At 44.1% G+C, this 17,255-nt stretch overlaps 1 protein-coding gene across 2 annotated transcripts in view; it reads left to right on the plus strand.

The window, feature by feature from the left end:
• The first annotated feature begins 12,617 nt into the window (after nt 1–12,617).
• Nucleotides 12,618–17,255, plus strand: part of FAR1 (fatty acyl-CoA reductase 1) — a 64,356-nt gene continuing 59,718 nt past the window's right edge. The window contains exon 1 of one of the 2 annotated variants that reach the window (XM_034932199.3): nt 12,618–13,471. The gene's annotated coding sequence lies outside the window, so the exon portion shown is untranslated. The remainder of the gene's footprint in view (nt 13,472–17,255) is intronic. The other variant, XM_034932197.3, reaches the window with a different exon arrangement.

Consider the following 17,255-nt stretch of genomic DNA (forward strand, 5'->3'; position numbering starts at 1 on the left):
ACCATCTGTAAGACCCATGAGAGAAAGCCATGATAGCACATTTGATAAGGTTCCTGGAACCAAACCGTTGTTGGATTTGCAGAAGTAATGGCATCACATGGGATGCCCATGTAGAAGGAGTCTCCTAAGCCACAGCATTTATCATGACCTGGGTAATAGACATTTCGAATGGCCATTTGAATGGCCCTGTGGTCACGAAGCCAGTCCCACATGGTTTGCATATGAAACATATCAGCTTCTTCACCTGGTGATATGGTTTCAATTTGTGTCCCCACCCAAATCTCATATAGAATTGTAATCCCCAGTGTTGGAGGAGGGGCCTGGTGAGGTGATTGGGTCATGCAGGCAGGCTTCCCCCTTGCTGTTCTTGTGATAGTGAGTGAGTTCTCAGAAGATCTGGTTGTTTAAAAGTGTGTAGCACCTCTCTCTTCACCTTCTTCCTCCTGCTCTGGCCATGTAAGATGTGCCTGCTTCCCCTGCGCCTTCTGCCGTGATTTAATGTTTCCTGAGGCCTCCTTAGCAGTGCTTTCTGTACAGCCTGTGGAACCATAAGCCAATTAAACCTCTTTTCTTTATAAATTACCCAGTCTCAAGTAGTTCTTTATAGCAATGCAAGAACAAACTAATACAGCTGGGGTACTTCACTTGGCATTTATAGGGGGCGTTGGGCAGGCCCCCTTCTCCGGGTAAACATATCTTACAGTGGCTTTTATCTAGTCCACCAGACTGGCTGTTCCTTCAGGTATAACCTACTGTGTATCTGGATCATGTATAGCCATCTGCTATACATTGTTCAATACTGAGCTTTGGGTCCTGCATCAGCCCAAACATGCTCTCTCAGTCTGCAGCATTTAAAACCAAAGATACTGCCCCTAAATTAGTTACTCTCACAATCCACTTTATTAAAGGCTACTCAGGGAGCTGATGATACCTGTCTACAAAATGGAGCACTTTATTCACACTGTATCCTCTGGTTTCAATAATTAACTTGGTTTTTCCTTTCCCCCACATTGACTATCTTCTTGGTGACCACAGGTCTTAACGGTACTTTCTGTTGCCCTGGCATAATTTTGCCCCTCATGGGTAGTTTTGAGGCTAGTGACCTGAGCTCAGACAGACCACATCTGAGCTTGGTCCAGCCTCAAGGGCTGATCCAGCACTCTCTTTTACTTTCATTCTAGTTATTATAGGTAACAATAACCAAGGGATTGAATATTTTGTGTTTTCCTTATTAGTTTGCATTTCCTTATGCATCCAGTGAACATTCCCCCAGGAGTTGAATCCATCTCTGAATTCCACTGGTAACTTTTACCTTCAGTAACTGAGTGCAGCACAGCTGCAGCTCTATACCATGGATGGTGACCACATGGCCACCTGGGAATGAAAAGTTCCTCATCCCCACCCTTTTATCCTTTCTCTCTCTCTCTCTCTCTCTCTTTATTTTCTTAAAGAAAAGAATGTTGAATATTTGTCCCCACTCTCTTCTGGCTTTTCGGGTTTCTGCTGAGAAGTAGAAATGCCTTTTGACCCAGCAATCCCATTACTGGGTATATACCCAAAGGATTAGAAATCATGCTACTATAAAGACACATGCACATGCATGTTTATTGCAGCACTATTCACAATGGAAAGATGTGGAACCAACCCAAATGTCCATCAATAATAGACTGGATAAAGAAAATGTGGCACACATACACCATGGAATACTATGCAGCCATAAAAATGGATGAGTTCATGTCCTTCGCAGGGACATGGATGAAGCTGGAAACCATCATTCTCAGCAAAATATCACAAGGACAGACAACCAAACACCACATATTCTCACTCATAAGTGGGAGTTGAACAATGAGAACACATGGACACAGGAAAGGGAACATCACAAACTGGGACCTGTTGGGGAGTGGGGGGGCTCGGGGAGGGATAGCATTAGGAGAAATACCTAATGTAAATGACGAATTGATGGGTGCAGCAAACCAACATGCCACATGTATACCTATGTAACAAACATGCACATTATGCACACGTACCCTGGAACTTAAAGTATTAAAAAAAAAAGAAAAAGAAAAGTTTAATTTCAAAGGTGCAGAACTTAGACCTAACATCATTATCTGAAGATAAGATTGATAGAAAGTGTCTTCTTTTTAACTTAGCTTCTTAATTAGATTACCAGCTTCAGGGTGAAGCCCTTTGTATTAACCCGTTTTCATGCTGCTAATAAAGACCTACCTGAGACTGGATAATTTATACGGGAAAAAGGTTTAATGGACTTACAGTTCCATGTCGCCAAGGTGGCATCACAATCATAAGGGAAGGCAAGGAGGATGGTGGGAGGCAAAGAGAGAGTTTGTGCAGGGAAACCCGTTTTTAAAACCATCAGATCTTATGAGACTTATTCACTATCACGAGAACAGAACAGGAAAGACCCACCCCCTTGATTCAATTATCTCTCACTGGATCCCTCCCACAACACATGGGAATTATGGGAGCTACAAGATGAGATTTGGATGGGGACACAGAGCCAAACAATACGACCCTTCAACGAACAGAGGACAGAAAGCATGCAGTTTTTAGGTCCTAATGTTTACTGAAAGGCAGAAGACTTAGATCCCTCAAAATCAAGGATTCCATTTTACACTGAATCCTGGGTCCTCAAAAAGAAAAACCATGAACTGGTTAATGCAATGCTACCACAGTGCACCTCCTGCAAGACCATTTCCCTGAGGCTGGTGGGCAACCCAATGCCAATCAGCCAATTCAGTGATCAGGCCATCCCCCATGGAGTTTTATCTCTCAGTGTCAAGAGTTTCTGTATCCTCTAGGTACATAAACCAAAGAAAAACAGGTAGCTCCTTGTGGAAATAACTATTTAGTGTAAGCAACTGTCATCAGTCACCTCTAACACTGTAGCTCTTGCCCATGACTGCCAGCCATTATACACACTGATGTCAAGTCCTCTCATAGTACAAAGTAACCTCTGGTGTCCCCCCATACCCAAAGAGATCAGACAAAACAATACAAAAGAGAGCAATTTTAAACCTGAGTGGAATCTATCCATTTACAACTTTTAGGGTTCCATGAGGAAAAACAGAGATTCCTTTCCAAAAAAGGAGTCTTTGTCACCTTTCCCTGTTTTTCCCAGGGATCTCAGGTGACATGGTTTGGATCTGTGTCCCTGCCCAAATGTCATGTTGAAATTTAATTCCCAATGCTGGAGGTGGGGCCTGGTGGGAGGTGACTGGATCATGGGAGTGGTTTCTCATGAATGGTTTAGTACCATCCACCTAGTGCTGTTCTCATGATAGAGTTCTCACAAGATCTGATTATTTTAAAATGTGTGGCACTTCACTCCATCTCTCTCCTTCTACTCCAGCCATGGGAAGTGCTGGCTCCTCCTTCACCTTCTGCCATGATTGTAAGTTTCCTGAGGCCTCCCTAGAAGCAGAAGCCACTGTATAGGCTTCCTGTACAGCTGGCAAAATCATGAACCAATTCAATCTTTTTTTCTTATAAATTACCCAGTCTCAAGTATTACTTTATAGCAGTGTGAGAATGAACTAATACAGAAAATTGGTACTGAGGGGTGATGAAGTGCTACAAAGAAATGTGGAAGTAGTTTTGGAAATGTGGAAGTACCTGGAAATGTGGAAGTAGTTTTGGAACCAAGTAACAGGCAAAGGTTGGAAGAGTTTGGAGGGCTCAGAAGAAGATAGAAAGATGAGGAAAAGTTTGGAGCTTCCTAGGGACTTGTTGAATAGTTGTGACCAAAACGCAGATTGTGATATGGACAGTGAAGTCCAGGCTGATGAGGTCTCAGATGGAGATAAGGAACTTATTGGGAACTGGAGCATAGGTCACTTTTGTTACCTCTTGGCAAAGAAGATGGCTGCACTATTGCCTCTGGCCCTGTGGATCTGTGAAAGAACTTTAGAGTGATAATATAAGGTATCTGATGGAAGAAATTTCTAAGCAGCCAAGTGTTCAAGATGTGGCCTGGCTGCTTCTAACAACCTATGCTCATATGTGTGAGCAAAGAAATGATGTAAAACTCAAACTTATATTTAAAAGGGAAGCAGAGTATAAAAGTTTGGAAAACTTGCAGCCTGACTATGTGTTAGAAAAGAAAAGCCCATTTTCTGGGGAGGAATTCAAACCAGCTGCAGAAATTTGCATAACTAAAAGGAAGGCAAGTACTGATAGCCAAGAAAATGGGGAAAATGCTTCGAAGGCACTTCAGAGACCCTCGTGGCAGCCCTTCCCATCACAGGCCCAGAGCCCTAGGAAAACAATAGTTTTATGAACCATGCCCAGGGCCCTGCAGCACTGTGCAGCCTCAAGACACTGATCCCTGCATACCAGTCACTCCAGCTCCAGCTGTGGCTAAAAGGAGCCCAGGTGCAGCTTGGGACACTGCTTCAGAGGGTGTGCAGCCATAAACCTTGGTGGCCTCCACATGGTGTTAAGGCTGTGGGTGTGCAGAATGCAAGATTTGGGGTTTGAGAGCCTCTGTCTAGATTTCAGAGAATGTATGGAAAAGCCTGGATGTCCAGGCAGAAGCCTGCTGCAGGGGCAGAGCCCTCATGGAGAACTTCTATAAGGGTAGTATGGAAGGGAAATATGGGGTTGGAGCCCCCATACAGAGTCCCCACTGTAGCACTGCCTAGTGGATTTGTGGGAGGAGGGCCACTATACTCCAGACCCCAGAATGGTAGAGCCACCAACAGCTTACAACATGCACTTGGAAAGCCATAAGCACTCAATATCAGCCCATGAGAGCAGCCTTGGGGGCAGAGTTGCCCTAGGCCTTGGGTGCCCACCCCTTGCACCAGTGTGTCCTGGATGTGAGACATGAAGTCAAAGATTATTTTGGAGCTTTAAGTTTTAATGGCTGCCCTGCTGTGTTTCAGTCTTGCATGGTGGCTGTAGCCCCTTTCTTTTGGCTGATGTCTCCCTTTTGGAACAGGAGTACTTACCCAATGCCTATACCCTCATTGTATCTTAGAAGTAAATAACTTGTTTTTTATTTTACAGGATCATAGGCGTAAGGAATTTGCCTTGTCTCAGATGACACTTTGGACATCTGAGTTAATGCTGAAATGAGTTAAGATTTGGGGGGACTGTTGGGAAGGCATGATTGTATGTTGCAATGTGAGAAGGACATGAAATTTGGGAGGGATGAGGAGCAGAATGATATAATTTGGATCTGTGTCCCCACCCAATTTCATGTTGAATTGTAATCCCCAATGCTGTAGGTGGGGCCCGGTGGGAGGTGATTGGATCATGGGGGTAGTTTCTCATGAATGGTTTAGCACCTTCCCCCTAGTGCTGTTCTCAAGATAGAGTTCTCATGAGATCTGGTTGTTTAAAAGTGTGTGGCACTTCCCTGCCCCACTTATGCTCCAGCCATGCAAAGTGCTGGCTCCCACTTTGTCTCCTGCCATGATTGTAAATTGCCTGATGCCTCGCTAGAGGCAGAAGCTGATATGCTTCCTGTACAGCCTGCATAAATTGAGCCAATTCAACCTATTTTCTTATAAATTACCCAGTCCCAGGTATTTTTTTTATAGCAGTGTTAGAATGGACTAACACACCAAGCTATTTGAAATTCCCTTTTTCAGGTCCCTCATGTGATATCAAGGGCGTCAAGAGAAAGGAGGGACAGACAGATAGAAAAACAGAATTCAGTCAACTGAGAAGTTTTACAGAGAGAACAGAGGTCTTAAAACAGTATATATGTACTTTTGACTATAGAGCTCTTTAAAAAACACGTTTTAAAAGTGTTTCCTCAAGCCATCTTACTTTGCTTCTGCTGGTAGCTGGGCTTCCATTGTCAAATGGACAGCCCACAGAAGCAGCCATCTGACTGCATCAGCTACTCAGCACCCTTCCTTACAGCAGTGTGATGTGTGACAGATGGCTCATAGTTAACGATTGCTCTAAACCCATCAGCATTTTCAGGGTGTTTCTGGATTTGCTTTGTGGCCCACCAATGTCTAACAGGTAAGCCACACCACTCCACATTGAAGTGGCTGACCAGCTTGGGATTTCCCCCCTGGATGCTTTATTTCCTTTGCCCATTTCTTGGTCTCTCAGCTCCTGCCTGGCTTGCCACATTTCTGTGGTAGGCAGGTCTATGCAAATCTACCCCCAGAAGTCCAAGGGAGCTGAGAGGCTGAAGAAAGAGGCTGAAAAACTAAGTTTCTCAAAAACAAAACAAAAAACCATTTAATAGGGACTTACAAATGGAAGCTATGTCTGTGTTTTGGGCAGCAGCAAGACAAGAAGGTGGACCCCCCCATAACATTACCTCCTGGACACAGGGCTTATACACCATAGGGAGGGAATGTGTAGGGCAATTGTAGGAAAAGCCAAAAATGTTACATGAATATACCTAGGGTCTGATTTATGGTCAAGGTTGTTTTGACCTAAGGACAGGATTTAAGGTAGGTACATGCTCTTACACAAGGAACAGTACATAAAATAGAAATCTTCTTCTTCTTCTTTTTTTTTTAGACAGAGTCTCTCTCTGTTGCCCAGGCTGGAGTGCAATGGCACGATCTCAGCTCACTGTGATGTCCACCTCCTGGGTTCAAGCTATTCTTCCACCACAGCTTCCCAAGTAATTGGGATTATAGGCATGTGCCACCAGGCCCGGCTAATTTTTTTTTTTTTTTTTGTATTTTTAGTAGAGATGGGGTTTCACCATATTGGCCAGGCTGGTCTTGAACTCCTGACCTCAAGTGATCCACCCACCTCAGCCTCCCAAAGTGCTAGGATTACAGGCACTGTGCCTCATGCCTGATCTCTAGTAAATGTTTTAAACTGAATCACACAACGTTATGACATTGTCACTGGCAGCCCATTAAGCACCAATACCCTACTACCTGGCACCCATATGGGCCTTCAGTAATATTTGTTGAATGAACAGAAGGAAATTGTCACTCTAGCCTAGCCTGTGACCTAGTAGGAACACTTCTGGGCATCTCTCTTAATTCCTCTCTTTCCTTTACTTCTCCTACATGAGTTACCAGTTTTCGTCAATTCTACTTCTGAGATACCTTTTGTGGCCCTGTCCTCTGCATTCTCACTACCACTGCCCAAAATTATAGCCATTTAAACTTCCTATCTTTGTTTCCTATTCTCCCACCCCAAGTCTTTTCCCCTCTTTAGTTCAACTTCCATGTGACCACTGGAGTTATCTTTCTAAAGCTCAAGAAACATCAATCCTTTTTATTAAAAATATCAATGGTGTGTTGCTTTCATGACTTTTCATATCTTGCTTTAATCTATTTTTCCAACTTCATTTCTTACTACTTTTCAGCAAGCACCCTGCCCTCTATGCCAAACTTGAGAAACAGCAAGCTATTTTTAACATTTCAACTTGCTAGTCACTCTTTCATGTTTATGTAACATTCTACATGCTCATCTTCTGCCTGGGAAATACTTATCAATATCCTTACTCACTCATTGGGATTCAAGTCATATATTACCTCCTCTGTGATGCCTTCCTAGAATCTCCTACACAGTTGTTCCTCTGTGTGCCCACAATACTTTCTATTGACTTTTCCTATAGCAGTTATATTTTATTGTGTTTATCTTTTTTGCCTTTTTTTTTTTTGAGACTGAATCTTGCTCTATTGTCCAGGCTGGAGTGCACCAGCACTATCTTGGCTCACTGCAACCTCCGTCTCCCGGATTCAGGTGATTCTTGTGCCTTAGCCTCCAGAGTAGCTGGGATTACAGGTGCCTGCCACCACACCCGGCTAATTTTTGTATTTTTACTAGAGACAAGGTTTCACTATGTTGGCCAGGCTGGTCTTGAACTCTTGACCTCAAGTGATCCACCCGCCTTGGTCTCCCAGAGTGCTGGGATTACAGGAGTGAGCCACCACGCCTGACCTTTTTTGCCATCTTGACAAATGCTGTCCAACAGGAAGATAATACAAGCCACATATAATTTATTTTTATTGTTTTTTAGAAAGAGTCTTGCTCTGTTCCCCAGGTTGGAATGCAGTGGTGTGATCATAGCTCAATGTAACCTCAAACTCCTGGGCTCAAGTGATCCTCCTGCCTCAGCCTCCCGAGTAGCTAGGATTATAGGCATATGCTACCATTACTGGCTAACGGCCACATATAATTTTAACTTTTCTAGTAGCCACATAAAAAAAAAAAAAAGGTAAAAAAAAGAAACAGATGAAAGTAATTTTAATTATATATCTATAAATAACTGGCTGCTCTAAGAAATACCAGAACAGAATGATTGAATGGCTTTGTTTATGGAGAAACTGTAATCTGTGCACTGTTCTCTACTTTGGATAACTGGAGATTAGCAAATGAGTCAAATGTTTTATTTCCTTAGAGTCATACCTTTGTAGACACTGACAAGCTTTTTTACACATAGGTGTGGTTGGCTGTGTGAAGTTCTCCCAGTTTAGGGCCTTTGTTTGCAAATATATCCAGGAGGAGGCCTTACCTTAGAAGCCCAAGGGTGTGCTGGTAGTGACTTTAGGGACTTTAGGTACTATTCTCAAGAAGCACCACCCAAAGAACAGGGCAAGTCAGAGTCTGGGGCTTACATCTTGGACATGCTATGACCTTAGATAAAAGATGTCGAATTAGTTATTCTCATTTCTGGGCATCTGTGGCAGCTCTGTTCTGACTCATGTGCAAAGGGAATAAATCCCTAAGAAAGAAAGAAAAAGAAAAGAAGACAGGAAAAAGAAGAATAATTTCCAGAGTTCTATACAGTTACTATTACTCCCAAATGAGCTCCAAATCATGGCAATGCTACCCACAAAAGACAGGCAGAACAATGACCATCTAATGAGATGTGGAAATAAATTGGCCAACAAGATGCGTTCTTTTCACAATGATGCTTGGGAAATTGACAACAGATGGTATCTAAAACATGTTACAAATACTGTGCCTCTTCTTTCCAAGACCTGGGAGCTGGGTAATACCAGGGCACTTTTATCAATCAACAACGTATAGAGGAGACAGTCCAGAACCAGAAAGTCAATAGTCAAGACACAAAGAATAATTTAGAAGATCGAGGGACATAGCAGCTCCATTTTTGTTCCACTTAGATTAAACTTGTGGAATATCTGAGGGTCAGAGCATTCCCCTCCAGATGAAAACCAAACTTATTTCACAGACCTCTGAAACACCCAGAACAGATACTGAGGAAATGAAGCCACAGGAACCTGTGTGTACTTGCCTAGACAGGCAATCAATGTACTGGTGGAAATGTTAAAACCTTAATAGGATTTTTTTGTTTTTGTTTTTACTAACAGGCTTTAAAAATATTTTTAAAGCAGACCTATTCTGGAAGTCATGATTGGGTGCAGGGCAAGGCAGATACCATAAAATGAACTACAGAGAATACTGCTCTCATTAAAATTTAGTTCACTTGGGAAAAGTTGCCTGTAACTCTTTCTATGCTGAGAGTGAACATCTCTGGTGCATTCTAGACAGTTATGATGGGTTTTCCACAGCAACTACAAAGAAAGTTGTATTCTCATTAGTTTTATCAAAACAAGTATTTTTAATGTGCTACAGTTACTTTTAAATAGTTTATACTTTCTATTGTCATGCAACCTGTAAAGTAAAGCATGGTGAAAAGAAGGATTAATTTGGTGAATTCCATGATGGGTGTGTATATAAGATGCTGGGCCAGGCGTGCTGGCTCACGCCTGTAATCCCAGCACTTTGGGAGGCCAAGGCGGGTGGATCATGAGGTCAGAAGTTCGAGACCAGCTTGGCCAACATGGTGACACCCTGTCTCTACTAAAAATACAAAAATTAGCCAGGCATGGTGGCAGGTGCCTCTAATTCTAGCTACTCGGGAGGCTGAGGCAGGAGAATCACTTGAACCCAGGAAGGCAGAGGTTACAGTGAGCCGAGATTGCATCACTGCACTCCAGCCTGAGGGACAGAACAAGACTCCGTCTCAAAAAAAAAAAAAAAGGCTGAAGGCTGGGCACGGTGGCTCACACCTGTAATCCCAGCACTTTGGGAGGCCAAGGCAGGCAGATCACAGGGTCAAGAGATTGAGACCACCCTGGCCAACATGGTGAAACCCCATCTCCACTAATAGTACAAAAAAAAATTAGCTGGGCGTGGTGGTGCGCACCTGTAGTCCCAGCTACTCAGGAGGCTGAGGCAGGAGAATGGCGTGAACCCGAGAGGCAGAGCTTGCAGTGAGCCGAGATTGCACCACTGCACTCCAGCTTGGGCGACAGTACGAGACTCCTTCTCAAAAAAAAGACTCTGTAATACTTATTGTGAGGGATACAAAGATGTATAATGACAAGACATAATGACTTGGTCTGGTTTTGGAAGAGGCAAATGAAGCATAAGTAGAAAGATAATGGGGCTTGCCATCAAATCTATCTAGATTTTAATCCTACTTCTGCCACCTAACAGCTATGTGTCTTTAGACAAGTTACTTGCCTCACTGAGCCTCAAGTTTGTCTTCTACAGAATTTAGATGAATAGATGAATACTTGCATAGGGCTGCTGTGAGGATAAAGTGAAGACTTCATCAGAACTATACTGAATAAGACATTTCCACAAAAAAGATGTTAGAAAATGACACATGCCAGAAGAAAACTGTTTCCTCAGAGCAGTATTTGCATAAAAATGCTTGAACTTGTTTTTTGTTTCTAAAAATGTTATGAAATTCTGAGAGTCATAATAGCCACGTTATGGCCAATATGCCAACCACGTTAAGGGTAGCATATTCGTTTTGGTCTTTATTCCTATATATTTTCTCAATGATATATAGTATCTCCCTTTAGGCTAGAAACTATAATGGTACATTTTTGGCTTGGTGTAATTTACCTTCATTTAAAAGATATTGTTTCTATAGCATGGATCAAAAAGATGTAGAGTTGTTTCATGTTTGAATAAAATTGTAATGCAGTTGATACCAATATATGGCAGCCCAATTTTCAGGGATCTTGCTGAATAAAGATGGGAAAGGCAGATGAATGAATGATTGATGTCATTACATTTTTCTAGTTTAAACTCTGGTGCAAAATCTTTCACTGCCTTTTATTTAATTACTCACTTTTTGTAGATTTATTAATTCTCTGAATTCATTTAAGAATGATAGTATATTATGGAAGATTCGAGTCATACAACATGCCTTACCCATGAAATTGTACCATCTTGGAGAGTGATCCATTGTTTTTTAAAGTCTTCCTCCAGAAAGCACTCTGTCCATTTGTGGGGGTCTGCCGGAGGCACACATTTCATACACATTGACTTGAATCAAATGAGATCCCTTTGTGCTCTCAAGTGTACGGCTATTTTTGAGAATCATTTATTAAGTGGTTACTTAATAATTACATCATGTTTTCCTCAGAACTAAGCATTACTTTGCTTTTGTACTTATATCAATTTTTAAAATTAAGACATATGCACAAACAACAAAAAGTTTATGAAGTATTTTCTGGAAATAGTGTCTATTTCCTATAGTGATATTACCCTATCAGTTTACTGATAAACCTTAGCAGTGGTTAACTTAGCTACACATGTTCTAACATGCTCCTGAATCCCCCATGCTGGGTTACATCCTCTTTCTAGGTATTCCCTCATCCTGTATTACACTGGCATTGTTTATGTCTGTCTCTCCATTAAACCCTATGTTCTGTGGAATACTGTCATATCCAAGTTTATATGCCTAGTGTAGTGACAAGCACTTTAAATAAAGGCATTTACCTGATTTAAACAACTTAATGACTAAATTAATAAATATGAATACTGTAATCTTTGTTTTGTTGCTTGTGTTCTTTTACAGATTAGAATTTGGTCCATAGTTCTTACGTTTGTTTTGGGAGAATATTTTGACCCACTTCTAAGAAGTGTTTCACCTGATCCTGGCTATTTATGACTATGGCTATTGGACTGGATGGGTTCCAGGCATACACTGTCTTGCCTAAAGTAGCGGAATGCGACATCCCTGAGGGTAAGCAAGTGTGTTAGCTTTGTGTTCTGTGCCCTCCTCCAGAAATGACAGTACTTGCTGCAAGACTGTGAGCTCATCGAGGCAGAAGCCATGGCATTCAAATTAGTTTCCTGAGCCAGAACTTAACATCTAGCACAAAGTAGGCAGTTCAGTGAGCTTTTGTAGTTTCCAACTGGATGCAGCACTATGACTGCTTTTAGCTACTAACAGGGCCAGGCACTGAGACAAGCTCTAAATCCCCACAGAAAAATCACTCTGAGCCATCCATCCCTAAATACCAACCTGTGCATGCTATTCACCGTGCCAAGAGCGTTCACTCATTTTTGCTTCTCACAAATCCTTTTTTTTCTTCCTATGGCTTGCATGTTTTGAATGACAGCTAAATCCTAATGCGGACTGTTTATACAATGGAGTCCCACGGAGCCCAAAGGTTGTGGTAATATTATTACAGAATTCTCATGATCCTTTTATTATTTTTTAAAAATGAGCCGTATGAATGTGGTAACACTATTAAGTGTCCGGCTCGATGAATTCTTCCATGTGTACACAGCCCGGAACGACCACCAGGATCAAGACGCAATGTTTCCAGCTTTCCATAGGTTCCCTCGTGCCCCACCCCTCAGAAGTAAACGTTATTCTAACTCCTGTCACTACCGGTAAGTTTTGTAGGGAATTATTTTGGAGGAAGTGGAAGGTGGAATGAATGGGCCCACAGTCCCCTGGGGCTGGGCGAGACCCGTGGAGGCTCCAGGGGTCCATAGAGCTCTTCGCTCTCACCGACCCGGGCCACACCCGCCAAGCTGGTAGTTCTCCGAACGGATCCCTCACGCCCAGCAATGGCCGGAGGGCCCCCGGGCCCCACCATAATAGCGCTAAGCACGCCACAATGGCAGCCCCGCTGTCTCCCGCGCGGGCCTCGCTGCGTGCTCCCAGCCATGGGAGTTGGCGCCCCTCCCGCGCGACGGACAGCCGGGCGTGGCCCTGGGCGCGACCCGACAGGACGCCAGCAGCCGGCGGGGGCGCTCCAGGACTCGAGACGTGGGGCGCGGGCCCATTGGCTGAGCATTCCCCTGGAGCCTCCCGGCCGCAGGGCCCACCTCCCGGCCCTCTCTCCGCGCCCCCATTGGCCGTTCGCGTTCCGCGGGCGTCCGCTCCCGCCCCACTCCCTCCCGGAGGGAAACTGGGTTGGGGGTGAGAGGCTAAAGCAGGGAGGAGGATGACTGGTCCTGCGGATAAGGGTGTGCGCGAGAGCCAATCAAAAGCGGATGTCGAAAAGAGGCGCCGCGCCAGCCAGTCACGTCGCGAGGTGCGGTCGGGGCCGGCTGACGCGACTGCGGGCCTCAGCCAATGGGCGTGCCACTGCCCGTCCGCTCTTCAGCAGCCGGTCGGGGGCGGTGGAAAAGCGAGTGAAGAGAGCGCGACGGCGGCGGCGGCGGCGGCGGCGGCGGCGCAGCTATTGCTGGACGGCCAGTGGGAGAGCGAGGCCTGAGCCTCTACGTCTAGGTGAGAAGGGGGTGCGCCAGCGGGAGCGGCCGGGCTGCGGGCTCCTCCTCGCCTGGCTCGGGAAGTGGTTGCGGGAGCCTGGGCTGCAGGCCTGGCCGAGGCGGGGGCGCCGACCAGCCGTCCCGCCCCCGCCCCCGCCCGGGTACGCCCAGAAGTGAGGCGCCCGCCTCACCCCGGGTGGTCTCTGCCCCTCTTTGCCCCGCCGCCGCCCTTCACAGGGCCGGGACCGCGTGGGGGACGTACGGTGGGGCCTGGTTTGCAGCCGCGGAGCCCGAGGAGCCGCCTGGGGTGGGAGGCCGCTAGAGGTGGCGAAGGTGGGGCGGGGTGGTTAACCGAGCAGCGGGCTCCGCGTGCTCGCGGGAGGGTAGCGGCAAAGGGAGGCCTAGTGATTGCAGGATTCCGGGTCTGGGGAGGAAGAAAGTGGTGGGAAATAGGTGATGCTCAGAAAAGGGTGCTCAGGGAGAAGGCGCGGGGCCGGGGAGTGTGGTTGGCCTATTAGAAGTAAGGATTGATAGGGCCTGGGGGGAGATCAGCTGGAAGTGAAGGGGGGACGGGCTTGGGTTTTGAAGGTGAAGGTCTCTGGAGAACTGGGGACACGTGGATCTGGAGTAAGAGGCACCTACTGAAACCGGAAGGTGGCTGAGAGAAGGTTTTATGTGAGGTGTGGACGGGAGGCTGTTGGACTAGAAGGCATTAGTTGGTCTGTTAGGACAAAGTATACAAGCAGCAAACGCGGTAGATTTATGTGTGGTAGGTGAAGGCTGTGAATCTTTTATGAGTAGTTGAGCAAGAACAGTTGTCTGATTCTGCAGTGTCGGAGAGTGGAGGGTCTCAGTTAGTGTCTTGGTCAGGTTTGAAGGTTAATTTACTGCTAGTGGAGGGCCAAATACTCAAAAGAGTTTTTAATTCTCACTACTGGGGCTGATCCTCCTCCTACACTCCACCCCTCCTGCCATCCCTGTGACAGTTCGTCTCGTTTTGCCTCAGCAGCACAAGAACTCACTCCCTCCGAAGTAATGGCATACATATTGTTTGCTTTTGACTAGATGGCAGTCAGGAATCCCTTAATTCTTTATGTTAAAAAAAAAGTGTTGGTTTAAAGACAACATCAGAAGATACTCTCAGAAAATCTGCCCTCCAGGGGAGTTTCTCAGCTGTCATGTTGGGCATGTGTAATATAGCATAAAAATGATGCAAGATCTCTTACAGTAATACAAGTGAGAATTAACGTATAAGTACAATCCTGATGTATTTTTTTCAAATTAATTTAAAAAGTAAACAGAGACAGGGTTTGCTGTCGCCCAGGCTGGAGTGCAGTGGCGAGATCATAACTCGTTCCAGCCTCAAACTCCTCGGCCCAAGAGATCTTTCCACCGTGGCCTCTCAAAGGCTTGGGATTACAGGGGTGAGCCACCCCACCCAGGCCCTGTTATTCCATACATTTTCCATAAAATTATTTTATAATTTTTGTTTTGTTTTGTTTTTATTTTATAAATTTGTGTGTGTGTGTGTCTCGCTTTGTTGCCCAGGCTGGAGTGCAGTGACGCGATCTTGGCTCGCTGCACCCTCCACCTCCCGGGTTCAAGTGATCAGCTCTTGCCTCAGCCTCTGGAGTAGTTGGGACTACAGAGACATGCCCCACCGCACCGACTAATTTTTGTATTTTTAGTAGAGGCGGGGTTTCACCATATTGGCCAGGCTGGTCTCGAACCCCTGACTTCAAGAGATCCATCCGCCTAGGCCTCCCATAGTGCTGGGATTACAGGCGTTAGTCGCCGCGCCGGCCAAAATTATTCCATAAATTTATCCATAAAAATTCCACATAAATTTTCTGGAGTTTGATTATGTATTAGGCTTGTTGGGAAATTTATTACCCTTGTGAAGAATTTTGTAGCTGAGTAGATTGAGGGTTTTTTTTTTTTTCACTCAGGAAAGACATGGTATGTATGCATCACTGCTATTCTATTTGAAGCTTTTGGAATTTTTATTTATGGGGTGTGGATAGAGGCTGGAGGCAGAGACTGAGGTCAGAGAAGAGGTAGTAGAAAAGAAGGTGGCCCACTACCATATTTCCAGTGTATTTGAATGGGAGATAGAGTTTCTGTTTGAGGATAGGACAAAAGGTTTGTGAAGAGTTATAGAGTCAAGGACAGAAGCCAAAGAGAGCATTTGCTGTGTAACATGTTTGCTTGTTAACCAGATCAGCAAAGCATTTTAACTAATGGACCATTATTTATGATCTAGAAACAATTTTGTGAAAGCGATTTCTTAGTGATGCTGTTTACTGTGATCTCATTTGCCCTTAGTATAACAATACCTAAGTGCTGAGGTGACTTGCAGTAGAGAAGTAATCTGAGTGGCGTGGAGTGAATCAGGGAAGGTTTCCTGAAAGAGGTGAGTTTTGAGCCATCATGTGAACTAGAAGTTGGGATGTGGGTTATTACAAGACATGAGGATGACATTCCAGTAGTTTGTACTTGGTATAAGCAACTGTGGACAAGAGTGACAAATTAAAAATGGTTTTTAAGGATAATTGAAGATTCGAATGAAGATTTAGGGGTTTGGAAATCAAGGCTATGTTGCAGCTTAGCTGATAAATAATTTTTTATGTTGGTTAGGAGAGAAAATTAACAGTTGATAATGGATTGGAGATAGGTAGTAAAGGAAAGAGCATAAAAATAATATTTGATAGTTATAGGAGAATGAAGTGAAAGTAAGGTTATTGAGAGGTAGGTTTAACAGTCAACCATATATCATAAGTCGGAAACATTTTTGAGTCCTGTGCTAGAGTATATTGATAATAATAGCAAAATTTATTGGGTGCTACTTTGTGGCAGACACTGTTTTGAACCTTCCAAATATTATCTCATCTTCTGATTATCTGTATTTTATAGATGAGGGAGATAAGACTCAGAGAGATATAACTTGCCCAAGGTCACACAGCTAGGAGGGGACAGGTCAGGATTGGCAGAATCAGTCAGTAAATGTTAATTGAGCATCTGCTTGATGCCAGGCACTGTACTAAGTGCTGGGCGTTCAACATTGACAAGAAAATTCAAGTCAGACCTCATCTATTTTCTAGAGATTGTCAGTTTATGTAAGAAGAGCCAGTGAAGAAAGAAAAAGATTAGTTGGAGAGATTTCTGTAGATACTGAGGAATACACTGTTTAGAGAAACCTGGGATAGAGTTTTAAAGAGGTGGTGGTTAGCAACAAAGTATATAGCTGAGAGACTCAGAACGATTAAGAAGAAACCATTGAGTTAAGTAAGTAAAAAAGTAATGTGAATTTAGTCACAAGAAAGCTGGAATGAAGATATTAATGTTTGGGCTGGTAGTTAATTGTGTTTAGTGGCAGGTACTCTATACAAATTTAAATATTTTCACAGTTATGGTCAGATTCATAGGAAAGATGATGGTATGACCCCTTGTAATGTTTTAATCTTTGGCTGGAAGATCATGGATGCTTTAAAATGCTTGCACTTTTTAGTTTTTTCAAATTTAAAAAAATGAGCAGTCAGACCGCCTGAGCTCAAGAGTTCAAGAGCAGCCTGGGCAACATGGCAAAACCCCTTTTCTATCCAAAAAAAAAAAAAAATTAGTTGGGCAAGGTGGTGTGCACACCTGTAATCCCAGCTACTTGGGGGGCTGAGGTGGGAGCCTGGGAGGTTGAGGCTGCAGTGAACCTTGATCATGCCGCTGTACTCCAGCCTAAGTGACAAAGTGAGACCCTGTCTCAAAAAAAAAAAAAAAAAAAAGTGAGCATTATTTTTATAATTAGTGGG

Source organism: Pan paniscus, chromosome 9, assembly GCF_029289425.2.
Source record: "Pan paniscus chromosome 9, NHGRI_mPanPan1-v2.0_pri, whole genome shotgun sequence".
NCBI lineage: Eukaryota > Metazoa > Chordata > Mammalia > Primates > Hominidae > Pan > Pan paniscus.